This window comes from Lepus europaeus, chromosome X (genome assembly GCF_033115175.1).
Source record: "Lepus europaeus isolate LE1 chromosome X, mLepTim1.pri, whole genome shotgun sequence".
In the NCBI taxonomy this organism is placed as follows: Eukaryota; Metazoa; Chordata; class Mammalia; order Lagomorpha; family Leporidae; genus Lepus; species Lepus europaeus.
In genome coordinates, this window is record NC_084850.1 from 121,548,554 (window position 1) to 121,576,468 (window position 27,915).

General features: G+C 36.4%; 1 long non-coding RNA gene across 1 annotated transcript in view; it reads left to right on the forward strand.

Annotated features, from left to right (window-relative positions):
* The window catches only part of LOC133753648 (uncharacterized), a 160,329-nt gene that overhangs the window by 110,912 nt on the left and 21,502 nt on the right, over positions 1–27,915 (forward strand). Inside the window, exon 3 of the long non-coding RNA XR_009865077.1 lies at positions 24,364–24,486. This is a non-coding gene — a long non-coding RNA (uncharacterized LOC133753648). The remainder of the gene's footprint in view (positions 1–24,363; positions 24,487–27,915) is intronic.

A 27,915-nucleotide genomic window follows, 5' to 3' on the forward strand; every position in this document is an offset into this window, starting at 1 on the left:
AGAAGGTAAAGGAAGGAAACCCCACAGCAAAAGATCACAGGAAGCTCAATTTCTCTTTGACATAGAATTAAACTCTGATGCTCTGTTAAAGCAATGTGTTAAAGTAATCTAAAAACAAAAAGCAATTCAAATCAATTGGCAATCTCCAAAAAGAGTTAAAGATTTTAAAAGCTATTATTAAAATTGCTATATTGGTCTATTATGCTATGTTATATGTGTGTACATATTGTATGTCCACATAGGAAATTTTATTAAGAGTTTTATTTTAAATGGCTTTTAGATAAGATTGTCCATAAATTTAAGCTGCTAAAATCAATCAAAGATACATTTTAATTTGTGTGACCTGAATCTGTGTATCATATGTTTTAAACTTGTTGGTAGAAAGAAACTAAAAACATTTTAGATGGTTGTGCTTAAGTTTACTGGTTAAACAAACTACACTATGTTAGATATTTAAGAGGTGTTTTCAGATACATGATTCTTAAAATTTATAGAAGGCATTGGACCTTATGGTAAATGTTTTCTTAAGTTGTTATCTAATGGTTGAAACGGTTTGCTAAGTATTCATGTAATATTGCTATTGTCAGCAAGCGATCTAGGACTTGCTCCCTCATTTCTCTATTCTAAGCCCAACTTATTCTTTTATTTCTCTATTCTCTTCAAGGTAGGAAACTAATTCTATTATGAAGGAATCTGTAGGACGCACAATTTAATCTTTAGACCTTATAAAAGAGATGGCTAACATTTTTCTGTAATAGCATAGCCAAAATAAGAACTTAAATAATAATCTCATAGCTAGATTCACTTCGCCATCAGCGAAGTATACAGTAAGTAGAAAAAACCTCCCTTTCAGACCAAAGGGAAAGAAAGTCTTAATAGTGAGAATATAATTTTCCTCATGGGCATTGTCTACCTTAGAAAAACTACTACAGAACATGCCTGTGACTATAGACTTGTAGTTCAGGCCACCGAAGATTAGAGATGGGATACGGGCACTCCCTTGACTTGCATCCTCTGGTCTGCTTTAACACAAACCAGGAGGAAAAGAAAGCTAGGCATCAGAAGCAATGGGTGGCAGGCCTATTAATGGCTGATCTGTACAGTGATCTGCCCTCAAGGAGACCCAACAGGCCAGTCCACTGCAGTGGTTTTCAATGTGGTAAGCGTGGGCTTCAGCAGAAGTCAGCTTGTGAAGAGCCCTGGCAGCTCTGCCAAGAGTTGGATCACTGGAAATGGACCTGCCCTGGAGTCGAAGGATGCCCAGGTCAGAGCCACAGATCTTATTGGCTCTAAGCTGAAAAGCCCTTCACTCAGCCCAACTTCCAAAGTGACCACTGCAGCTGAGGGGATGGTCAAGTAGGGTCAGCAACATTGCAGGCAGAACTGTAAATTTCTTGTTAGAGATGCCCCCTGCCTTTACCTGGCCAGCTCTCCTCCCAGGCCAGCCAAGTAATGAAAGTCAACAGAGTGCCTTCCCCTAGGAGGTTCACACCTCCCTTAGGATATACATATACCCCATGTGAAGAGATAGATAGGTCTGGGCCTCTTAACTTACAAGGCCTAAAGCCCAACAGATTATTATCAAGCCCATTCTATCAGGTTCTATTTGCCTCTCAATCAGAAAACTTAATTGTAGCTTAGACAGCACCTTTCTTAGCACATCTAATAATGACTCTGTCCTTTGTTCTAGACCCTGTCTAGCACACTTGGGCCTCATTCCTTTGTAATCATAACCTCTACTCTACCACCAATGGCTCTACTCCCAACCTGTGTGTACTGATAGTCCTCTTCCCCACTTAATGCTGTATAATTGTTCAAACCTGGTCAATGCCACTCTTAGGATCATTGGTTACTATCCTCACCCTGTCTTTTATGACCTTGTCTAAATATGATCAGAGTCGGCAAACTTGGAAGGCTTCCATAGCCTTGGCAACTCATGACGACAGCCGAGGGTGGTTACTGGCGCCATAAACTAGAATGTCAATTTGTTGGGTCAACAACAAGAGCCACTGTGCACTTGCTCCTCATGTGGGATCTCTGTCCTTAATGTACTGTACATTTTGATTTAATGCTATAACTAGTACTCAAACAGTATGTTTCACTTTGTGTTTCTATGTGGGTGCAAACTGTTGAAATCTTTATACTAAATTGATCTTCTGTATATAAAGAGAATTGAAAATGAATCTTGATGTGAATGGAAGGGGAGAGGGAGTGGGAGAGGGGAGGGTTGTGGGTGGGAGGGAAGTTATGGGAGGGGGAAGCCATTGTATCCATAAGCTGTACACTGGAAATTTATATTCATTAAATAAAAGTTAAAAAAAAAAAGAAAAACATGAGATTGAAGAAAATGAAAATGCAGGGTATCAAAACCTGTGGGACACAGGTAAAGTAATACTGCACTAAGTGTTTGTATTACAAAAGCAGAAAGGTCGTCAGTTAACAATTCAAACACTCATCTCAAGAAACTAAGAGTAAAACCCAACAGAAGCAGAAAGGAGATAATAAAGAGCAAAAATCAATTAAATTGTAAACATAAAAAATAGAGAAAAAGCAATGAAACCAATCATTGGTTTTTTTGAGAGCATCAATTTTATAAATCTCCAGCAAGTCTATTAGTCATAAAATGAAGAGAATAAAATTTAACCACCAATATGAGAAGTGAAGCAATATATATCATTACAGATGGACAAGGGAATACTACAACAAATGAAATCTGGACAGAATCTGTATATGGAACACTACAAGACTCTAGTAAAATAAATGAAAGAATATCTGAGACATATAATGTTATTGGAAGACTGAACATAAATGTTGATTTTCCCCAAGTTTATATATTGGTTTAATACAATTCAATCTACAGTTGTTTCAAACAACGACAACAAAAACAAAATAAAACATTCATCCATAGACACTAAGTTTACCAGTGCTCTCTATTACTGTCCCATCTGATGGGTCTGTTTTCAATATTTTCCTTAATTTACTGATGTATAATAACTATTCAATTATCTGTTAAAATCATAGTGAACATGTCTAGTTTCTCAGATGTACTTTTCTATTTTCTTGGAGCTTATTTTTTTTTTACCAGATTAAATTTTCTTCCAGGAATATTTTAATAAAAATTTGGCCATTTCCAAGAATTCCCACTTCATGCCAATCAATAACAGAGAACCTTAACAAAATAGAAAATTTTCCATATGGCTATGATTTAAAGAAAAGAAATTGCAGACACTTGAGTATATCAGTAAAGTCCAATATTAAAGTCACATTCCTTTTTATGGGCTATGATTAGGAATCTGGTTAGATATCAAAATGAAACTCAATACAAATACAGGACTATTTAGGTCAAAGAACCTGTATAGAAACATCTGTTCTCAAAGGCATTCCAGTTTGAGACTCAATTTTAGAATAAGGCATATCAAATGTTAAGAAGACATACACGGTGATGATAAAGGGATTCTACAATACCCACATACTCTGAGCATGGTAAAAATAAATCTATATTTTTTAAATATTTATTTATTTGAAAGAGTTACAGAGAGGCAGGGGCAGAGAGAGAGAGAGAGAGAGAGAGAGGTCTTCCATCCACTGGTTCACTCCCCAGATGGCTGCAATGGCCAGAGTTATGCCGATCCAGAGCCAGGAGCCAGGAGCCAGGAGCTTCTTCTGGGTCTCCCATGTGAGTGCAGCGACCTAAGGACTTGAGCCATCTTCTGACGCTTTCCCAGGCCATAGCAGAGAGCTGCATTGGAAGTAGAGCAGCCGTGTCAAGAACCAGCACCCATGTGGGATGCTGGTACTGCAGGCAGCGGCTTTACCTGCTACACTACACTGCTGGCCCCTAGATTTTTTTTAAAATTTATTTTTGTTTAAACAGTTGTCAAGACTGGACTCAAAGAGAAGATACCATAGTTTTGCTCTGGTTTTTGTTATTTGGATTTAGGGACTTTTTTATTTTTGTTTTCTATTTTTTTACAAATACAGATTAAACATGAAAAAATTCTGCTTGAAAAAAATAACAATTCAAGAAAAGCTCATCAGTTGCACTCTACACATTTAAAACCTGTCTCACAATTTACATCTTAGTGGTAGAAACTTTTTCAGAATTGTTTAGTGATCATATACCAATATACATGTTATTATCAATATAAATTAACTTTATTAACACCTTTTATCCAGTTTTTCACCAAACTAGAGAAAATCAAACTTCTTAAACTTGCCAATGGCAATTTTTCTACACTAGTATGTTATGACTCTCAAATAACAATTGGATTTTTCTTGCCTTCAAAATGTTTATCAAATCCTGTATCTCACAGGTTTTTGAAACATGTAGAAAATAAGAAATATTACAAGGAATGCAACACACCAAATGTCAGTAATAAGCAAGGCACATCTCTTTGGGGAAATGGCTATTTTTAAAAAATCCAGTCTATATATGCAAAGTATAAGCAAGGAAATTCAGTCTTTTGTCTTTTTCTTCTTTATAAATCCGTTACTCCTAAAGTATCATTACACAAAATTGGAAGTGAAGGACTAAAAGTTAAGAAGGAGGGAAAGAAAGCACACGCCATTAGCACAAAAGAAGTGAAGTTGTACAAACGTAAGTGGTTTATAACAGACTAGGTCATACTGCAAGATACAAAAGGCTGGTGGAAGAAATTCACCATTGTGCAGGAGCTAGGGTTTGTACTGCTGTGTGATGATCAGTGAAGGGCAACTCACTGCCTTGGAGTAATCCCCCTTCCCACTCCAAATCCTGCTTTCTGGAAAGCTTATTCTTCAGCTTCAGTTTATATTCATTCCTAATTTAGGTTTCATTCATTCATTTACCCTACACATATTTTCTCTTTCAGGCATTGTGTTACTCAGTGAATGGACAAGTATTGGCAACATCCTTCTTAAGCTCCTTGTTCAGTTGTAACTCATATATTGGACTGATAGTAATAGGATATTCATTTATATAGTGGTCTTATTTGCTCATAAATGTAGCAAGATCATCTACTGTATTTCACATAGTCAAGTCTAGTGGATTATGAATATAACTAGCAAATAAGTTCGATTCAATACTTGTTCAGTAAACATGCCTTGAGTAAGTCATTATGCTTGAAATTTATTGAAAATATTTTTCTGATTTATATTTTCATGGAGTTTAAGATATGATATGGACATTTTTTCTCTTTGTTAGACATGAGCAGTAAGCATTATTATATCAGTAATGCTTTAAATATGTTCCATTCACATAAAGTTTTAATAATATAGTGGCCCCCACAAGCCATATTGTACCTTAAATGACTTCATTTGAACAAGATATTTGAAAGAAAAATATGTAAATATGCTTGTTTTGCATTATTCATTGCTCCTGTGAATATTAAAGAATGTGGATCCATGTTTATCATGAATCTAATTTTGAGACTCATATCTTTTGGAGCTCTAAAGTGTGTTTAATTTTGAAAATTTTTGGTATTTTAAGATTCTTGATAATATTTTTAAAAATCAAGTGATAGCAGGAAAGACTGGGAAAATCATAAAATGGCTTTATCTGTAACTATAATTATCCTCTAATCATCAAAATTATATGGTGATTTCTTAGTATTATTTATCACTTAAATGAGACAAGGCCATTTGCACTGAACTCTGGTGAGTTGAACAATCTTCAAATCAACATATTAAATGTGCTTATTAGAAATACACATAAGAGATATCATAACTAGTATTTTGAGTTTTTAGATATTAAAATTGTATTTCTTTTATTTTTCCTACTAACCTATATATTTTTTGCTGCAATTATATTGATTTAGGTTTATATTTTCTCTGTTGTTTACTTAGAATGCAATATTCAAATGTGTAGCCAGACCTATTATTCATATTTAGTACCTCCTAGGAGGTATTTTTAACTCTTCTTTAAGGTCTCAGTTTGACATCTTGCTAGCTGTATTCCTGAATGACAAATATCTATTTTGGACATTTGAGTGAGTCTAAGGACATATTTCTCAGTTAGTTTTTAGCTATGATTGGATAAAACTGCTCAGCAATTCTTTAAAGGAAGACCATGATTATAATATTGATGACATTAAGCAATAAGCTAAAATGAGAAGAAATACATTGTGAAATAAACCAGTTTGTGATTTTTATTATACTGCCCAGAGCTTCCCTACTCCAACTTACTTCTGCAAAAGCACAATCAAATCTGTGAATCTCTGCATACCAACAATAGGGGCTCATTCCTGACTATCATTGAAAACTTTTATTTCTCAGTTGAACCTAGACAGTCTTCTGAAAACAGCTGTATGACTTTTCAGTGGGTTTGCTAAATGCTATTAACTAAACAGACATTTCCAAAACATGATGCAAAAGTGATTTGCTTAACTGAAGGTGATTCAAAGTGTTCATGGCAATGCATGTTACAAAAAAGGACTATACATAGGAATCAGGTTTTTTGCACAAAAATAAACTTATCTTTTAATTTCATTTTTCTATGTACATTTTGAAGTACCCTTGAATTCATTTCAAAGTCCTTACTGCACATTTAACAACCTCTGAAGCCTCATATAGTGAAGATTAAAATAAGGGACTCCTGTTATAAGTAACGAATTTTTCATCATTATCACAATGCAAACTCATTCACCACTGCCTTTGAAAAGTTACTAAGACAAATTTGATTGTGGTTTTTCTAGACTCAAATAACTTGAGACTGCTTGTGTTGTGGCAACATGAATATATACACCTAGACATTAAAAAGCTTCATGGAAAAAGAAATTTAAAGATAAATTTATTTGGGTGCCAAAAAATTGAAATGATAGTTTTTTCACAATATGCATTTTCCATAAACTTTTGGAAGACCCTCACAAATGATGCCATGGAAATATGTTCTTTTTATATTATTCTCAATAGTAAGTGATATAAATATATTTTAAGGAATATACAGTTCTTGTTCTAATCATCTGTGATAGTATATATATGTATATATGCATACATATAACCACAAACATACTCATACATGTTATATGCACATGAAAAAAGCATGTGAAATTATAAATTAAAAATTAAGGACTTTAAGCTTTTCCATTATGCATCATTGCACGAATCTTTAGCTCTTTTCCTCACAGGAGGATGGTAACCTTTTCTGGATCCCCCTGTAATGGTTAAAGTTCCATAGCACCATGTGAAACTCCCTAAGTATTTTTCTTTTAATAGTTTTAGTTTTACTCTTTTGCCTTAAATGGAAACACATAAACTTTTGATCATTCTCAAATTGTTGAAAATGTGGGTTGTTTTTCACTATTAAAATAAATGCAAAGTTTAATAGCATTATATACAGTTCTTTTCACACTTTTTGAATAGGACTATGAGGTGATGTCCTCCCTTACTCCCCAAAAAATGAGCTGGATGAAATTTCTGGAGTTTAAACTTTCTTGGGTATTGGAAAACTCAGCTCAGCTTCGGCCTTTGCTGACATTTGGGGAACGAACCAGAGGATGGGAGGCCTCTCTCAACCCCTCTCTCTCTCAACCTCTCTCTCTCTCGACCTCTCTCTCTCAAACTCTCTCTGCCTCTACCTCTCTGTAACTCTGCCTTTCAAATAAATAAATAAATCTAAAAAAAAAGCACAAAAAATACTTAAAAGAAACACTAGCCTACAAAAATTCTTAACTTTTTTCAACACTTAACAGTCTTAATATCCAATTTTTTCCTATATTTTTACCCAAATCAACTTGAGCCAGCAGTTGGAAGATCTGTTTCTCTCTTCCTCTCTCTATCTCTACCCCCTCTCTGTAACTCTGACTTTCAAATAAATAAATCTTAATAAAAAACTTTGTTTAAACCTCACTGACTGCTCTGGAAATTTTAGAATTGTATTGAAATTAATTATTGCTTTGAAAACTATTACCCTGGGACCATCTGTTCCTTCTAATTTTTTAGTGAGGTATCCTCTCAGACTTTTTTAAAAGATTTATTTATTTATTTGAAAAAATTACACGGAGAGAGAAGGAGAGGCAGAGAGAGAGAGAGAGGTCTTCCATCTGCTGGTTCACCTTCCAACTAGCTGCAGCAACCAGAGCTGCGCTGATCCAAAGTCAGGAACCAGGAGCTTCCTCAGGATCTCCCTCGTAGATACAGGGGCCCAAGGACATGGACCATCTTCTGCTTTCCCAGGCCATAGAAGAGAGCTGGACTGGAAGTGGAGCAGCTAGAACTCAAACCAGTGCACATATGGGATGCCAGCACTGCAGGTCTTTACCTGCTATGCCACAGCTCCAGCCCCTCTCTAACATTTTAAATTAATTTACATGTTATTATTGACTTGTTCAGATTCTCCAGCTTTTTTGGAGTTAATTTTGGTAATTAAATTATTTATACAATACAACATATTTAATCCTGACTTTTAAAGAATTTCACACAAATTACTCCAAGAACTTTTGTCATATTGTAATTTACTTTGGATTTTTTGACAAAAAAAAAAACTACGTATTTATAGGTTATGATATTTCAATTAGGTATACATTGTGTGATATCCAATCAGGGTAAACATATCTCATTAAATAGGTAACACTTCTTAATGGTGTAAACATTAGATTCTTCCTTTTTTTTAATAGAGAAAATATATAGTATGTTAACACTATTTATAGTTATTGTACCATGCAATAGAACCACGGAATTTCTTACTTCTTTCTAACTACAATGTAATATGCATTAATCAACTTTTTCCCCTCTATCACCCTGCCACTCTTCCTAGACTGTGGTGGAAACCATTCTACTTTTAACTTCTATGAAATCATCTTTCTTAGACTTTACATATGAGTGAGATCATGTGGTGCTTGTCTTTCTGTTCTTTTCTTATTTCACTTAACATAATGACCTCTAGCTCTTTTTTTTTTTTTAGGACTGAGTTATATTCCATTTGTGTGTGTGTGTGTGTGTACGTCCTATTTGCTTTACTCACCCCTCAGTTGCTGGATACTTAGGTTGTTCCCATTTATTGGTTATCATGAATAGTGCTGCAATAAACACGGGTGTGCAGTTATCTCTGTGATTTATTTCATAGTGGAATTGATGGATCAAACAGTAGTTCTATTATTAGCTTTTGGGGAAACCTGAATACTGTTTTCCAAAACTAATTTCTGTTTCCACCAACAGTGTGAAAACGTTGCCTTTTCTCCACATCCAGCATTTCTTCTGTTTTCATATTTTTTATAATAGTCAATCAAATTGAAGTGATATGATAATCCCACTGTGGATTTGACTGGCATTTTCCTGATGAATAACGATGGTGAGCACTTTTGCATGTACCTGTTGGCCATTTTTATGTCTTCCTTCAAAAAATGTTTGTTTAGATCTACGGCCCCCTTTTTAATTGCATTATCTGTTTTCCTGGTATTGAGTTGTTTCAGTTCCTTATATCTACTTTTTATTAACTCTTGGTTACATATAAAACTTGAAAATATTTTCTCCCATCCTGCAGGCTGCCTCTTTATTCTTGACTGTTTCTTTTCTGGAACAGAAACTCTTTAGTTAGATAAGATTTCCTTTTTCTATTTTTGCTTTTGTTTACTGAGTTCAAAGGATCTAGTAATTTAAAAAAATCACTACCCATTCCAATATCCTGAAGCATTTTTCATATGTTATCTGGTAGTTTCAAAGATTCAGTTCTTAAAATTTAGGTACTGAGTCCATTTTGAGTTGATTTTTGTACATGGTTAGATAGTGGTCTAATTTCATTCTCTGCATGTGGATATTCAGTTTTTCAAGCACCATTATTGAAAAGACTGTCCCTTTTCCAATACATGCTGCTAGCAATCTTGTCTAAGATTAATTGGCTGTAGATGTGTGGGTTTACTTCTAGGGTCTCTAGTCTGTTCTAGTAGTCTATGTATCTACTTTTCTTTTTTTTTTTTTTTTAAAGATTCCTTCATTTATTTGAAAGGCAGAGTTACAGAGAGACAAAGGGGAGAGAGATAGAGACAGAGGGAGAGATGGAGGGAGAGACAGAGACAGAGATGGGGAGACGGAGGTAGAGACGGAGGGGGAGGGGGAGGGAGAGAGAGGGAGAGGAAGATCGAGATCAAGATCCATCCACTGGTTCACTCCCCACATAGCCGCAACACCGGAGCTGGGCCCATCTGAAGCCAGGAACTAGGAGCTTCCTCTGGGTCTCCCACACCGGTGCAGGGGTCTGAGGTCTTGAGCCATCTTCTACTGCTTTCTCAGGCCATAGTAGAGAGCAGGATCAGAAGTGGAGCAGCCAGGATTCAAACCCGTGCCCATGTGGGATGACAGCACTGCAGGTTGCAGCTTTATCTGCTACACCATATTGCCAACTGCTATGTTTCTATTTATATTATACATTTTAAAAAGTTTGTATCCTTAATCATTATTCATTCTATATTCTCCAGTACTAGTTTGCATTTATCCTCTAATATAAAGGATGTATAATAGTGCTTTGTATTTTTCAGACTATTTTGAGATAACTTTAGGTCTCCTTTTGATCTTAAGTTTAAATATTACACCCTCATGGTCAGAAAGTATGGCTTTTCCTTTTTTTATACTCTGAAATTTATTATAGTTTTATTTGTGGTCTAACACATGAGGATTCTTCAGAAAGTCTGTGGAAAATGTTTATTATGAGAAAAACTATGCATGGTTTTCAAAATTTTTGCACCTAAAAAACCTTATCTTTTAATCCTACTTGCCATGAACTTTTTTGTGTACTCTGTATGTTCAATTTTAATAGTTGTCTTATTGTTACTTAAAATGTTTTATTATCAAGTGAATTATATGGCTATAGCAGTTAGCACTAGTGCCTTACTCTTTCCTCAGATGCTAGTTTTCAGTGTGCTCCCTTGATCTTTCAATTGTCTGTGTCTGTATCTCTGTGCCAGAGTTGTTTTGTTTTGTTTTGTCTTGTTTTTTGTTCGGACATCTGAAGCACTATCCTGTTTCCAGAAGTTCTGGTCAATTAACACATGCAATTCCCAACCAATGCCTGCTGGGAGACGATAAATAGCTACCTCACGCTTAAGATGGAAAGTTCAGTCATATTTCATAGTTGTTCATCCTTTATTGAATAATCTCCCTCCCTATACAACTTATCTCTTCTCTTACTTGTGTTCTTTGTCTTCTGCAATAAATAAATTTCACTGTAATTTTTTGTCTTAGGACCGGTTCCTGGAGGAATTAAAAATGAGACAATACCAATCTTCTTAATAGACTTCCTGATAAATTATCTAGTTGACTAGTCTAAAAGATTAAGTGACACTCATTCACTAACTATTTTTGGTAGGATAAAATCCAGTTTTCATTCTTGTAGCCTTTAATTTTGTTCTTGCCATCTGTTTCACATTGCTTTTTATTTAGAACCTATATATAATGACATAGTTTTATTATTAATGTATATGGTGATCTTTGTCATTCTAACATCCCCTTATTTTTCTTATTTAAGAATTCTCTATGATCTGTTACTATCATGGCCCAATCAAATTCATACTTTTAAGTCATTTCAGATGCACTTCTTAGATACAGTATATATTTGTTGGTGTTATCTACATAGCCTATTCTTTGTAATGTGTGAACTTTTCCCATTTCTATACCAATATTTGGTCTCACTTCCTTCACATTATTTTTTGTTTTAAGTTCAGTGTTTCTTTTTTTTTTTTCTCTTCTGCTGCAGGATCTATGTGAGTGCAGATTTCTTTGTTTTAATGTTTAGCTTTATAACTCTTGATGAAAGATGTTGAATTTTGAAGGTTGGAAAGAACCTCTCCTCTCTAGGTTGACAAGGGGTGAAAGTTCCTCCATGAAAGGAGATTAATGTGTGCCCTTGAACAGCAATCAAATATTTTGAAGAGAATAAGAGTAGGTAGAACCTCAATGAAATACTAGTTGTTTCTCTGTTACTTTTCCTGGGGGCTTAGAGGAAGAAAGGCTTAAAAGGAAAAATATTGTGATAGGGTCCTTATAATTCTGCCATTTAAATTCTTTCTGGTTAGAAACACTTTAATATATCAAATGTCCCATTTTCCCACACTTTAAGATCTTGCATTAAAATAATTCAAATTCAGGCACATCTCTTCAAATTTTGAAAACTTTGCTAAAGCTCTCCTTTTTTGATGATTCTTGTTTTTATTTTGTGATGGAGGTATGTATATACAGTATTAATTTTTGGCATCATGTTTATAAAGTTACTTCTCTCTGGCTTTCCAGATAATTATAATAAAATAGTGAAACAAATTATCTCTAGTACATAGTGTTTATTGCTGCTCTATATCATTTATGTGTCGTAGTTTGGTTTAGCTTTTGTGAGTTAAATGAAAATTCTATTACGTACAACTATGAATTGTACATTATTACTATTAGAAATTTACATCTGAAAAAAAACCTCAGTAGTAGGAGGTTATATATTCTGTCCTGGGTCTCACATCCTTTGAAAAGTAGAGCCAGACTTGTTGGTTTTTTATTTTGTTTGCTTGTTTTTTTTGACAGGCAGAGTGGACAATGAGAGAGAGAGAGAGAGAAAGGTCTTCCTTTGCCATTGGTTCACCCTCCAATGGCCGCTGCAGCCAGCGCGCTGCGGCCAGCACACCGTGCTGATCTGAAGGCAGGAGCCAGGTACTTATCCTGGTTTCCCATGGGGTGCAGGGCCCAAGTACTTGGGCCATCCTCCACTGCACTCCCGGGCCACAGCAGAGAGCTGGCCTGGAAGAGGGGCAACCGGGACAGAATCCGGCGCCCCGACCGGGACTAGAACCCGGTGTGCTGGCGCTGCAGGCGGAGGATTAGCCTAGTGAGCCACGGCACTGGCCCCAGACTTGAATTTTTAATTCATGCTATGTGGCTCCTGAATGTTCACTCTTAAACCCAATCTCAGCTAGAAATCACCATTTCAAATACTTCTGGGAGACCAAGAGTAAGTACATTTCACACTAATTCCTTACAGCCATTACAACTAAAACTCGGATAAGACAAATGAAGCAAATAGCAAAAGACTGTGAAAAGACACAGACCCATATGAGAATCAAGGAAGGACACATAATTAAGTCTCCTGGGGCTTTTTCTCCCCATATTCTATGCAGCGCAATCTGTGTGCAAGGGAAATTCTCAACCAAAAAAAAAAAAAAAAAAAAGCCAACAGGTGCAGGAAAAAAAAATCCTCAAGAGAACGAAGGAGAAAAACAAACAACAACAACAACAACAAAACCAGAGTAAGTCCATTATATTTGAACTGAGAGAGGAATGATTAATGATTCTCAACTAAAGGTGATCTTTCCTCTTAGAGGATGTTTGGAAATGTCTGGAGATATTTCCAGCTGATGCTTCTGGGGTGCAGGGGTTCTACAGCACACAAATGGTAGCCGCCAAAAATAATGCTCAGCTTCCTAAAATGGACAGAGCTACCCCTTACAGCAAAGAAGTATCTGACCACAAATATTAGTAAAAACAACTTTGAGGAATCCTAGTCTAACTGGTCCAAAGATGCATTAGAAAATGTGGTCCCTTGTGCCAAATCCAGCCCTCCACCTGTTTTTGAAATGTGTCATCAGAACTGTGCTTATGTATAATATATTACTTGTGGGGAGGAACACTTGTTATGTACAGTTTTAACGAGGATTGTTTCTGTTTGAAATAACAAATGAAGGGATTGCCATTTAAGCTGAATTGTCTTGCAAACTAAAGAGAGCTTCCAAGGGGTCAAGTCTATTTTTTCGCTACACTGAGTTCCTTTGGATATGGTGTGGTTTCACTGATGAGCATTCTCTGGAGATAACGGGTTCACTATAGATCATGAACATTCTGTCATACTTTGATGTCAGCTGCTTCTCTGTGATTGTATTAATAAAATACACAAGAAATATGCAATAGATCATCTCTTTAAGTCAATATTATCAAGACAAATATTCTGTTGGTAGGAAAAATGAAATTACATTTTATAGTTACTACTTTCATTTGAACTATCACATCCTTATTCTATACTTTTGCAACAATTTCTACGGACTCCTTTAATGATATTTAGTACACTTGTGAACTGGTGATACATTGAAAATTATCCAGTTGAGGATATTTGCATAGTTTATAATGATTGTATACTAAAGGTATATATCAATTAAAAGGAGAAAATATTACCGATTATTGGTCTATTTAGGTTTTCTATGTCTTCACGACTCAATTTTTGGTATATTGTATGCATACAGAAATCTAACCATTTGTTCTAGATTTTCCAATTTGAAGACATATAGAAAACATAAACAGACCAATAACCAAGATGGAGATTCAATCAGTAATAAAGACCCTTCCAACAAAGAAAACCCCAGGACTAGATAGCTTCACTGCTGAATTCTATCAAACCTTTTTTTTGTTTCCAGACATTTCATAAATAGAGCTTTAGGAACCTAGTAATTCTTTCCACTCTACCCGCCCTCCCATCCACACTCCCACACCTCTTCCTCTTCTCTCTCCTGTTTCCAGTCTTGTTTTTTACTAAGATCTATTTCCATTTAATTTTATACACAGAAGATTAATTCCATTCTAGGTAAAGAGTTCAGCATTTGTATGAGAGAGGAAAAGAAAAAAAGAGAGAGAAAGAAAAAATATAAAAACAACAAAAATTAAGACCAAAAATATTAAGAAAAAAAAAAAGAACAAAACTGTTCCTCAACAGTCCAGACAAGGGCTGTTCACAGTCATTGCATCTTGGTGGTAATTTCACTGTTTTTTTTGAAACTTAATTATCTTTAAAGAGATACACCTTCTGTGAACACTTAGACATAACTATAATTTGTGTGACATAGAATATCCTCCACTTAATACACTGAAATGAAATAATTCTTTGAGAACAAGTTTTACCATTAAGTCTTATAATACAACTCTTTGAAGACAGAGATCCTGCATAGGAAGTCAGTGCACAGTGACCCCTGTTGTTTATTTAACAATTAACAATTTTGTGTATGATGTCAGTAACCACCTGAGGCTCTTGACAAGAGCTGGCTATGCTATGGAGCCTTTTGAATCCACAAACTCTTTCAGTATTTCAACAAGGCCTTAGGCAAAGTGGAAGCTCTATCCTCCCTTCAGAAGAAAGTACATCCTTCTTTGGTGCCCACTTCTTTCCACTGAGGTCTCGCCCACAGTGGTCCTTTATGTAGAACATTTGTTGCCACAGTGTCTTGGCTTTCCATGCCTGAAATGTTACCCTGGGCTTTTCAGCCGAACCAGAATGCCTTAAGGGTTGATTCTGAGGTCAGAGTGCTACTTAAGGTGATTGTCATTCTACGAGTCTGCTGTGTGGACTGCTTCCCATGTTGGAGAATTCACTCCTTTTTAATTCTATTATTACTATCAAACATATATCCTATTTATATGATCACTTTAACACTTAATCCTATCCATATGATTTCTATAAAACTTAGAATGCTATTTTTACCACCCAGCTTAAGAGAATTTGGGATCCCATGACAAGCTTTTAAGCTGTACCCTTTGAAGTAAATTCACAGGAATGTATACAGAACTATACTGCTTTACAGTTATAAACTTCATAAATTTCATAATTACAACTTTAGGGTCATGGTGATGCTTACACCAATGCCCGCCCTCTGACCCACACTCCCACCCCTCTTCACCTTCCCTTTCTTATTCTCTTATTTTTAAGTTATATCTATTTTCAATTAACTTTATACACATATAGTTAACTCTATTCTACCAAATTCTTTTGAAAGATTTATTTATTTATTTGAAATTCAAAGTTACACACAGAGAGAAGGAGAGGCAGAGAGAGAGAGAGAGAGAGAGAGAGAGAGAGAGGCCTTCCATCTGATGGTTCACTCCCCAGTTGGCCACAATGGCTGGAGCTATGCTGATCTGAAGCCAGGAGCCAGGAGCCAGGAGCTTCTTCCAGGTCCCCCACGTGGGTGCAGGGGCCCAAGGACTTGGGCCATCCTCTACTGCCTCCCCAGGTCATAGAACAGAGCTGGATTGGAAGTGGAGCAGCCGACACTTGAACCAGAGCCCATATGGGATGCCGGCACTGCAGGTGGCACCCTCACCCACTACACCACAGTGCTGGCCCCTCTACCAAACTTTTAAATAAGAACTAATTCCAATTCTTCTCAAACTATTCAAAATAATTTAAAAGGAAAGAATCCTCCTAAACTTTTTTATTAAAAGATTTTATTTTTTATTTATTTGAAAGAGTTACAGAGAGAGGTAGAGACACAGAGAGAGGTCCTCCATCCGCTGCTTCACTCCCTAGATGGCTGCAATGGCCGGAGCTGAGCTGAGCCGAAGCCAGGAGCCAGGAGCTTCCTCCAGGTCTCCTACGTGGGTGCAGGGGCCCAAGCACCTAGGCCATCTTCCACTTCCCTCCCAGCCCAAAGCAGAGAGCTGTATTGGAAGAGGAGCAGCCAGGACTAGACCTGGCACCCATATGGAATGCTGGCGCTTCAGGCCAGGGCTTTAAGCCACTGCACCACAGAGCCGGCCCCCTAAACTCTTTTTATGAGGCCAGCGTCACCTTAATTCTAAAACTAGAAAAAAAATACAACAAAGAAAGAGAACTATAGGCCAAAATCCATGATGAACATAGATGCAAATATCCTCAACAAAATATTAGCTGATTGAATTTAACAACACATCAGAAAGATCACTCAACCAGATCAAGTGGGTCTTATCCTTGGTATGCAGGGATGGTTCAACATTCCCAAATCAATAAATGTGATAGGACACATTAACAAATGGAAAAATAAAAACCATATGATTATAAAATAACTGATCAGTACTGTTCAAAAGTGTCAGAATCAGGACACTTTCCCAAGTTGAAAGGCATGACAACTAAATACCATACAGGCTCCTGGATGTAAGGATATTAATGTGACGACTGGTGATACTTGAAAGAGTTTGGTATATTAGTTAATAGTATTCTGTCAGTAATAATTTCATGTTTCTGGCAATAGTACTCTAATCATATAAGGTGATGATATTTGGGGAAGTTGAATAAAGATGAATTCTGCATAATCTTGAAACTTTTTTGGTTATAGAAGTATTTATTGCTATTTACAATAGTAAAATTAACTATCATAAACACTTAAATTAACAAATATACATTTACTAGTTGAATCCTAAATTTTGTCGATACCATCTTTTAACTATTTGTTTACTTGTGCTAAATCATACATTCATCTCCAAAGAAGCTATTTATCTTCTTGTTTTGTATATAAACCTGCAAAATCCTAATAAGTATTCATGTCCATATTTATTTTCAAGATGGTGATAATATACCACATCTTCTTCTAGAATACATGAGGCCAGCAGGTATTTAGGGAAATAAGAAAATCTTTGTACAAATAAGGGCTTGATTTGAAATGTTAACACATAAGTCATATTTAGCATTAGACTCGAACTGGAATATGTGTATGTATACTTTTAAATGTTACTACCTTAGCTGTTTAATCTTGCTTTATTTGTATTGTTTCCCTTCATTTGCATTGAAACCTTTAGAAAGTAGTCTTAGGTCATTTTGATCTCATTTGAAAGCTGTGATATTGTTTCATATTTTCACATCTCCCCTAACCTAAAATTTATTTATATTAGAAATGCAAGATATAAGTGATTCCATGAGTTTCACACAAAAATAAAAAAAACTTGTATGTATTACCTACACTTAACAATGAAAAGGAATAAAAATTGTGTTTATAATCTTTATAACATCAGAACTGTTCTGAAAATATTTCTTGATATCATTGTTTGAAGTCTCTGGTTGAAACAAATTGATTGTTACTCGGTCATCCTTTGAATTAAGGAATATGTGTGTATACACACACACACACACATCTAAAAATGTAGTCATTTGGGGGAAGGGAATCTATCAATGTGTATTTTGATTTATATTAGTAATTCCATGTTTAATTAGAAATTAACTTTAAAGTAAAATGTATTATTGTCACAAGAGAATGAAAGTTGGCATCATCTGCTTGGAATTAACTCTTTCATAAGTAACTATTACATTAAGGAGATAAAGAGTGCTACCATATTGTAAGTGAATGGACTCCTACTCAAGAGTTGTTGTAAAATGAGAGATTTAGTGAAGATAATCAGACTAGTTTCTTAGTGAAGGGTGAAAGAGTGAGTTTTAATTTCTTATTTTTAAAAACATCTTTCCTTTCTTTCTTTGAAAAGCAGAGTTAGAGAGAGAGAGAGAGAGAGATCTCCCATCTCCTGGTTCACTCCCCAAATGGCTGCAATAGCTTGGACAGGGCCAGGCTGGAGCCAGGATCCAAAACCTCCATCTGAGTCACCCACGTGGGTGCCTCCCAGGTGCATTAGAAGGGAACTGGATGCGAAGCAAAGCTCCCATCCAGGAGTGTCACTTGGGATTGCTCACTTGGGATTCCGGTGTCACAGGCAGCAGCTTAACCTGCTGAACTGCAACACATGCCCCTGGCTTCTTATGATTGTGGGTAAAAGAATGGATCTGTTTTGTTGATGCAGAAAGTTCCTAAATCTTATATACTAACTTGCATCAAGAGGAATCCCCTCACAACCCTGTAGAAATATGTGCAATAAGGTGAAGAATGTATGGCATTAGGCAACCCATTTTATTTTATTTTATTACCTAGAAACCTTTTACGTAAAGTATACAACTTCATGCATTTCATATATACAATTTTAGGAAAATAGTGATTCTTTTCACCCTACTCTCCCTCCCACCCACACTCTGACCCTTTTTTCTCATCCCTCTCCTATTCCCATTCTTACTTTTTTCAATTAACTTTATACACATAACATTAATCGTATACTAAGTAAAGAGTTCAACAAATAGTATGAAAAGAAAAAAAAAACTGTTCTTCCAACAGCTGAGACACCCACTTTAAAATTTGTCATCTAGGGGCCAGCACTGTGGTAGAAGTTTAAGTCTGTAACTGCAGTGCTGGCATTCCGTATGGGTGCTGGCTCGTGTCCTGTCTGCTCCTCTTCTGATCCAGATCCAGCTCTCTGCTTGTGACCTGGGAAGGCAGTGGGAGATGACCCAAATGCTTGGGCCCCTGCACCTGTGTGGGAGACCCTGGCTCCATGTGGTAGACCCAGACAAAGCCTCTGGCTGCTGGCTTTGTGTCAGCCCAGCTCCAGCCATTGTGTCCATTTGGGGACTGAACCAGAAGATGGAAGACCTTTCTCTGTCTCTCCCTCTCTCTTTCTGTAACTGCCTCTCAAACAAATAAAATCTTTTTAAAAAACTGTCACCCTGCAGCTAAATTCTGTAGTAAAAATGGATTTCACCATCATTCTCTTTAAGTTATTCATCTATAATCTGCAATGACAATTTTAAATATTGTTTTCAATGTAATTGAAATAACTTATGACATAAAAATGAAGTCTGTTTAAATCAATTGAGCTTGTAAGTAGATAATTTAAAGGAAATTCCAATTGCTAATGATTCTTCAAACTATTTCACAAATACAGTGATTTGGACATACCAAGGTTTTAACATTTTTAAAAATTTTCTGTTTATTTTCATTTTACTTGGAAGGCAGAGAGAGCAAGAGTGAGTGAGAGAAAACATTTCCTGGTGTACTCCCCAAATCCCCAAATGCCTACAACTCTGAGGCTGGGCCAGGCTGAAGTCAGGGGCCTGGAACCCAATCATTATTCCCCATGTGGAAGGTAGTGGCCCAGGTACTTGAGGCATCACCCACTGCATCCCGGAGTGCACAATAGCAGGAAGTTTGAATTGGAAGCAGAGCCAGGACCCAAACTCAGGCTCTCCCAGAAGGGATGTGAGCATCCCAAGCAGTGTCTTAATCGCTGAACCAAACACCTACCCTGGCTTCTCAAATTTAGTATTGTACTTAATATTAAAAATGAAGTTGTCTTTTGAAAAGTTATTGTTGGCAGTTTTGTTGTTTTCTCCTGAGCATATTCTGTATTAATGTTCTAAAGAACAAACAGCAGATGTAATAATATGGAAGATACAAATCCACCTATGTCAGGAATTAAATATAAACAGGCTAGATACTCCATTTTGAAAGTGAATGATTTTCAGGAAATACAGAATCCTAAACATGAATTGCATAGCCGATAACAAAGAATGGGAAAAATGAACACAATGGGACAATGAACCAAAGGCAAATGATGTTATCTATATATTAGATAAGGTAGATTTAAGGGGCAAATTGTAACTAGGGAAAAGTTTGTAAAAACAGATAAGAAGTTGAATTCAAGAGGAAGATACAAACATCTTTTGTACCCCCCAAATTTATTTATTTTATTTGAAAGGCAGAGTTAGAGAGAGAGAGAATCTTCTATCTGCTGATTCACTCCTCAGATGGCCAAAATGGTCAGAGCTGGGCTAGACTGAATCCAGGAGCCAGGAGCTTCTTCCGGGTCTCCCCATGTGTGGTGAAGGGGCCCACAGGCTTGGGCCATTTTCCGTTGCTTTCCCAGGCACATTGGCAGGGAGCTTGAATAGAAGTGGATCAGCCAGGGATTGAACAGGCAGTACAGATGGTGGCTTAACCTGCTAGGTCACAGTGCTGGCCCAGAAGATATAAACATCTTGACATTTTATTTCTACAATAATAGAGCCTTGGTGTACAAAATAAAGGAAGAGGCAAGACTAAAAAGAAATGCATAGAAACCGATTGAGAATTTAACTCATCTAGCTCTGAAAGTAATAAAAAGAAAATAGTAAGAATATTTAATATTGTCCTAGTCCACATATATATAGAACAATACTCCTCATAACTACAGAATACATATTCTCTTCAAGTACATATGAAAATAGGACAAAATAGATGATACACAAAGTCATTAGGCAAGATTTGACTCTTCAGATGCTCAATACACATTATATTCTATGTTCAGAGTGACACCATCAAAGACATTAACTAGAAATTTAATTCCCCCTTCAATGTTAAGCATTCTTAATATTTTGCATGTGTGGTTAGTTTTGATTGTAAACAGGATTTTCTGTATGAGTTAGTATGGAGGTATTTGGAAACTAAATGATTTTATTTTCCTTCAGGGAACATTTGTTTTTGCTAACATGAGACAGTTAAAGTGGGGGCAGTTCATCTCGGAGCAATTAGAGATTGAGACATTTTACAGCTAGTTCCGAAGTTTTCTGGCTCATATGCACAACTTATACCCTCAAGGATGGCAGATGAACTCTTGGGGACTTTTCAGAAAGCCTCTAGTTTTAGAGGACCCTGAATACCACCCTGTCTTTACTAGGTTTTGGAAGACTGCCAAAGTCCAGTTCAGCTTCTCAGCTATAACTTTCTGCTTATCACTTTGTGTTCTCAGCTGTCTCCTTTAAATCAGCAAAAACCTGAAGGGAAAAGGTGTATTGAATTTCTTTCTCATCACATGGGAGACTCTTCTGAGTTCTTGTTCTTTTAAACCCTTGCTCCTGTGGACTTGTGTCTTCACACAATGGCTTTGATATTTTCCCCAGGTTTTTCTAGATTTCTTCAGCAGTGTAGGAGTGCCTAAATAGGCCCACCTGTCATTTCTGCAAGCAGACACCTTCGCATACCATATATAACGGAATATATATATATAATGGAATGCTTTACTTTGTAGCTTTTTAAATACCTATCTCTTTTAAAAATGATCATTCGTGTTTTATTTATTTGAAAGGCAGAGAGAGAAAGAAAAAGAGGTAGGACAGGAGCAAGACAGAGCAACAGCGAAAGAGTTGTTTTCCTTCTACTAGTTCACTCCCCAATTGTCTCTAACAGCTGGGGATGCACCAGGCTGAAGCCAGGAGCCAGGAACTCCATCTTGTCAGGGACTGACGTACCTGAGCCATCACCTAATGGCTTGCAGGTGAGCCAACAGAAAGCTGAGTTGGAAGCAGAGGCAGAGGTGGGACTCCATCCCAGTACTCCCACATGGCATGCGGGTACTCCAATTAGTGAGTTAACCCACTGTACCACAGAAATGATGCCTAGCATGTAGCTTTTTATCCATGAAGCCAATTAGTGTAAAATTAAGAAGACGGGCAATTTGTTTTGAAGCACATGATCCTCACAAGCAAGTGGATCTTTAGGTCAGAATTTGGTTCAATTATTCCAATTAATTTAATTGATTCAATAAATGTTTCTTCAATACACCTGTGATACTATGGGCTCTATGCTAGAGGTACATGTACCTCCTTATGGGGAACAATTATGTAAATTAGGTGCATATTACAGTTACAGGTGTCTACATGTTCCTGTATTAGCACATATTAATGAAAAAAACTTCTACACTGGGTTTTAACAAAGGTATCAAGAATCTCAAGAAAACTGCATCAAATAAATAATGTCTGATATTGTTGCCAAAGGTGTGCTAAACCCTGGGATGTCTGATAACTTGTACATCGGAGGAGTTTTTCTCATCGAGGCAGACTGGGTAATTCAGATTACTTTGAGTTCTACTTGGCTTCCACTCTGAGTAGAACTTGAAAACCCTGAAGAGAGAGTGGGGCAGAGACAGAAATTTGGATAAAAGAGCAGAGAGTATGCATGGTGAGAGATTGGAGGACTAACAAGGTAACAAAGGCAAGTAAATATTACAGAGCAAAGATCCACAGAAATGAACCTAACATTTGCAGCTGTCTTTCCTCATGAGGGCCTTCCAGGTTCAGATAGCTATTTACTTAGAGGTTAAACAATAAACAAACTTGTGACTCGTGCACCAAGACACAGGGAAAAGCAGAGTTCCAGGCTTGCTCCTCAGTGTCTGTATGGTGAGAGATGGATGCGAATTCTGCAAGGTTTGGCTGGGACACTGAAGGCTATGTACATTCTGAGAAGTATGATAAACATGAAACCAGACAACTACTACAAGGTACTAAAACCCAATTTTGAATGGTTTGAACTTCTGGTGGGATTAAGGACCTGGAAAAATGATAGTGCAATTAGTTGTTTAGCCACTGTGAACTTAAAGTTTAAATGTTCATATATAGTTTGTGTGACATTATTTATAATGATCAGGATAATTAAAAGAAATGAAGGTGACCAAAACCCAGCTGATAAAATACAAATAGATACACAAGATAAGCAAATAATAGAGCTATCAGACATTCAACTAAAAATGCCTAATATATCCAAAGAAATAAAGATGTAGTTAAGAATTCAGTACTTTGATGATATGTCACTAGATATCCCAGAATTTTCATTTCTGATATTCTTGTAAGATGGATCCTTTAATAATGAAATATCTCTTATCTCTATTTATATTCCTTTTCTTAATTTTTTCTCGCCTTAATTTACCCACTCAGGTTTTCTTACACTTACTGTTGTTTGCTACACCTGCTCCCATAGTATAATTTTCAAGCTAAAGTTTCCTTTGAATGTAAGCTGTTTCTCCTTTAAACAGCCTGTCTTTAGGACTTGCTTTACCCACCAGTCTGAAAATTTCTGTTGTAATTAGAATGTTTAAACCTTTTAAAATTTAAAGTAATTATTAACATTTTAAATGCTAATCATGTTCTCCTTTGTTTTATATTTTTGCCTTCTGTTTTTATGTCTATTCCAAATTTTCCTACTTTTGTGTTTATTAATGAACATTTTTCATGATTTGCATTAAGTTCCTTCCACTATTGCATTTTTTTTTTTTGACAAGCAGAGTGGACAGTGAGAGAGAGAGACAGAGAGAAAGGTCTTCCTTTGCCGTTGGTTCACCCTACAGTGGCCACCGCGGCCAGCACACCGTGCTGATCCGAAGGCAGGAGCCAGGTGCTTCTCCTGGTCTCCCATGGGGTGCAGGGCCCAAGCACCTGGGCCATCCTCCACTGCACTCCCGGGCCACAGCAGAGAGCTGGCCTGGAAGAGGAGCAACCAAGACAGAACCTCGCGCCCAATCCGGGACTAGAACCTGGTGTGCCGGCGTTACAGGCAGAGGATTAGCCTAGTGAGTCGCGGTGCCAGCTCGCCACTATTGCATTTTATCTGAGGCAATTTAAAAACATTTTTACACCTGCTTTCCTCCCAGGGGCGGAGTTTATGGCATCTGCTGGGTTTTTGGGCCAACCTTAGTTACCACCTGGTAACCAATATAATGTAGCTGTTAGAATGTTGCGTGCATTCCTAAGGCTGAAATTTCAGCCAATTGCCATTACCACCTGCCACCAGCAGAGGGCGCGATATTGACTTTCCCCTCCTGGTGCTGTTCGCGCATGCTCTTCATCTGGGTCTCCGTTTTCATCACGTGTCGCGCGAAACTCGTGCGGCGTCCCGTGTGCGTAGCGTGAAGACCGTCAGGTACTAACAGAAATCACCGGTTTTCTTGTGACCAACTCTCTCAGGTTTGTTTGTGGGGAAGTCTCTTACTTTATTCTCAGTTTGGAAGGATAATTTTACTGTTACTCCGTGCTGACAGTTTTATTTTCCCTTTCAGCATTGGAAAGACTCCGCTCCACCTTCTCTGATCGTAGGGATCCCTGGGTGCTAGCGAGAAGGCAGCCATCTTCGGGAAGCTCAGGGCGGCGTCTGCAAACCGATGCCGTGCGGTTCCCAAGAGGTCAGTTACCTAAATTTAAATCGTTCGTTTGGTGCTAGTATGTCCGTATTTCTCTGGCACTACCCATAGATACACAATTGCTCACTTTATTCGTGTTTTTCACATTTCAAGTATCTGATGAATATGTAGTATGCTAAAATATTTCACAATTTCCAAACTTTTTCAGTCAAAATTATTTAATTTGTATAAATAGATCACATAAATAAACTAATTTCAGTGATAGTAAATAAACAAAAGGAAAAAGGCGCTATACAAATAACAACAAAAGTAAAATCCAAGTTTCATTTTACTAACATATTAGAAAAAATTATATATAAAATAAAATTAATGTGTTTGTGAGCAGCATTTTAAAATATTACCTTTTTCTTATAATTGGTGATATGTTGGTAGTGTTGGATGAAAAATTATATAAAAACAGTTACAAATATTTCACTTCCTTTATTGAAGTTTTATCACCTGTGCCAAAGAGAAATTATGTCTACAATAATTATTTAATATACAGTAGTATCATCTTTAGCAAACATTTTATATACAGTAATTTATATAAAATCGTTCTAGTCTGAATGCAGAAAATATTTAAAGAGCATAGATGAGAGGAAAAAGAAAAAAGCATATATGCTTAATATGTAATAATATTTTAAATAGTAATGAAATGATATTCTGTTAAACAATTGGTATTAATAAAATGCATCAATGGATAGATACAAAAACACAAAAGATCAATAAGTATATTAAATATGCCTAATATATGAATAAGATAATTTAAATATTTTTACTGTAGAATCAAGTATGGAAGAAGTTTAAAATGTTACTTCCTTATCTGGAAAGAAATTTCACATTCTTCAGAGGTTTCATATTTGCATGCCTTTTGCACATTAATTCTTTTATCAGACACAGCTACTTAAAAAGTATGGGTGCATAAAGGCCAAACAATTGTGAGATAAACTGTAGTGTTGTCCATCCTGAGAAACTATAAAACTTTTTATAGTCAATTAGATAAATTTGCATATACTTATGAGAACATCTCCAAGATACACTGTCAATAAAAAACAAATTGTAAACTTTCAGATAAATGCTCATGTTTATCTAAAGTATGTTTTCTTTGATAGCATGCACAGCTGTCAGCTAGTAGTGATTATTTCTGCAAAGGGATATTCATTTGCATTCATTGGAAGTTTTACATTTAGTACATATTATGTGCTAATAAAATAAAAGAAATAGTCACATGGTGACACACAGGGGTACTTCAAGATATTTGTGGAAAATGAAATTAAAAGATCTTTGTTGTCAAAAATTCTTGAAACCCATGCATAGTTTTTTTGATACTAAATATTTTCCTTGAACTTTTTGAAGACTTCTCGTATTATTGAAGGTTGTTTTGAAATGCCTATGCTTCTGTTTGTTGTCTCTATAGACTATATATATAAATATAATAATTTATTGTAATTTCATGTTAATATATTTATACAATTCGTAGTCTGTTTCAGTTTGTTCACTTGGTATATTTTTGAGATCTGTTCATGCTTTAAGTGTGTAACATATGGTTATACCATATGTTGTCTACCTATTTATTGTTTGATAGGTATTTTGGTCCTTCTTTTATCATGAAGTGTCTATGGACAATTAAGAAAAAATGTTTTCATATGGACATAAGTTTTGTTTTCTCTTTGGGGAATTTCTAGGGTTAGAAGGGCTGGGGACTATGGTAGAGTATACTTACGGTTTTAAGAAACTGCTGGCCAGCGCCGCGGCTCACTAGGCTAATCCTCTGCCTGTGATGCTGGTAATCTAGGTTCTAGTCCCGCTTGTGGCACCGGATTTTGTCCCAGTTGCTCCTCTTCCAGTCCAGCTCTCTGCTGTGGCCTGGGAGTGCAGGGAGACCAGGAGGAAGCATTTGGCTCCTGGCTTCAGATTGGTGCAGCGCTGGCCGTAGCGGCCATTTGGGGGGTGAACCAATGAAAGGAAGACCTTTATCTCTGTCTCTCTCTCTCTCTCTAACTCTGCCTGTCAAAAAAAAAAAAAAAAAGAAACTGCTAAAATGTTTTCCAAAGTTCTTGTATCATTTTGCAGTGCTAACATTAGTGTTATGAAGTTCTGATTGCTCCACTTGTTTTGGTCTTCTGAAACATTTAAAAATGTAACCATTTAGAAGGTGTGACTTAGTGTTTGGTTGTGGATTTCATTTGAATTTCCCTGAGAACTAAAGATACTGGAAAGTTATCAGTGAGCTTATTGAGAACATTTTAGTGAAGTGTTTACTAATGGCAATTATCAATATATTTAAATTGCCTGTGATTATTGATCAGAAAAATCCGTTATATTATTTGTGGTTCAAGTCCCTTTCTCAGATACCTGTATTGTTAGTATTTTTTCCAGGTCTGTGACTTGTCTTTCACTTTTTAACTTTTAAGAAGAGGAGACTTTTTTGTAAAGATTCATTTATTTATTTGAAAGAGAGAGGGGAGAGGCAGAGAGAGAAAGAAAAAGAAAAAAGAAAGAGAGAGGTCCTCCATCTGCTGGTTCACTCCCCAACTGGCCGCAATGGCTGGAGCTGCGCCTGTCGGAAGCCAGGAGCTTCCTCCAGGTCTCCCACTTGGGTGCAGGGGCCCAAGGACTTGGGCCATCCTCCACTGCCCTCCCAGGCCATAGCAGAGCGCTGGATTGGAATTGGAGCAGCCGGGTCTCAAATAGGTGCCCATATGGGATGACCGCACTTCAGGCCAGGGCATTAACCCACTGTTTGACAGTGCCAGCCCCAGGAAACTTTTTATATACAATAAAATAGAACTATTTTTGGTATAAAAAATTACCTATAGCAAGGATTGAAATATTTTCTCCTATATTAGTTTTTACTTTTGTATTGAATTCTAAGCTCCCTTTCACATAAATTTGTGTATTGTGGGACTGATGTGTTGATCCATTTTTCTGTTCTATTATTCAGTCATTAGAGTACTTATCAAAATAACTTTTTTTCTTCCATTAGATTAGCTTGGTATATTTGTCAATAAATTATTGATACTGCTATAATTTCTATTCCATTTAATTCTTTATGTCAATAATAGTCTCTTTAATACTGTGACTTTTTAAGAATTCCTGAAATCAGGTGGTAAAAATTGTTCAACATTGCTTTAAAAGTTTTTCAAAAAATATTTCAGTTATTATAGGTCTTTTGAACTTCCATATTAATCTTAGAATAGTTTTGAAAAATTGTGTGTAAAAGGCCTGCTAAAAATTTGTTGGGGGTAATCTATGGATCAATTTAGAAAAGACTGCTATCTTGACAACATGGTGTTCTGATCCAAGAAAAAGAGTATTCCTTTTTTTTAGGTCTTCTTTTACTATTTTTAGCAATGTTTGTAGTTTTTGCTTACTGGCTTTTCATATATTTTGCTGATTTTCTCTAGATATTTCATGTTTTTTGGTGCTCTC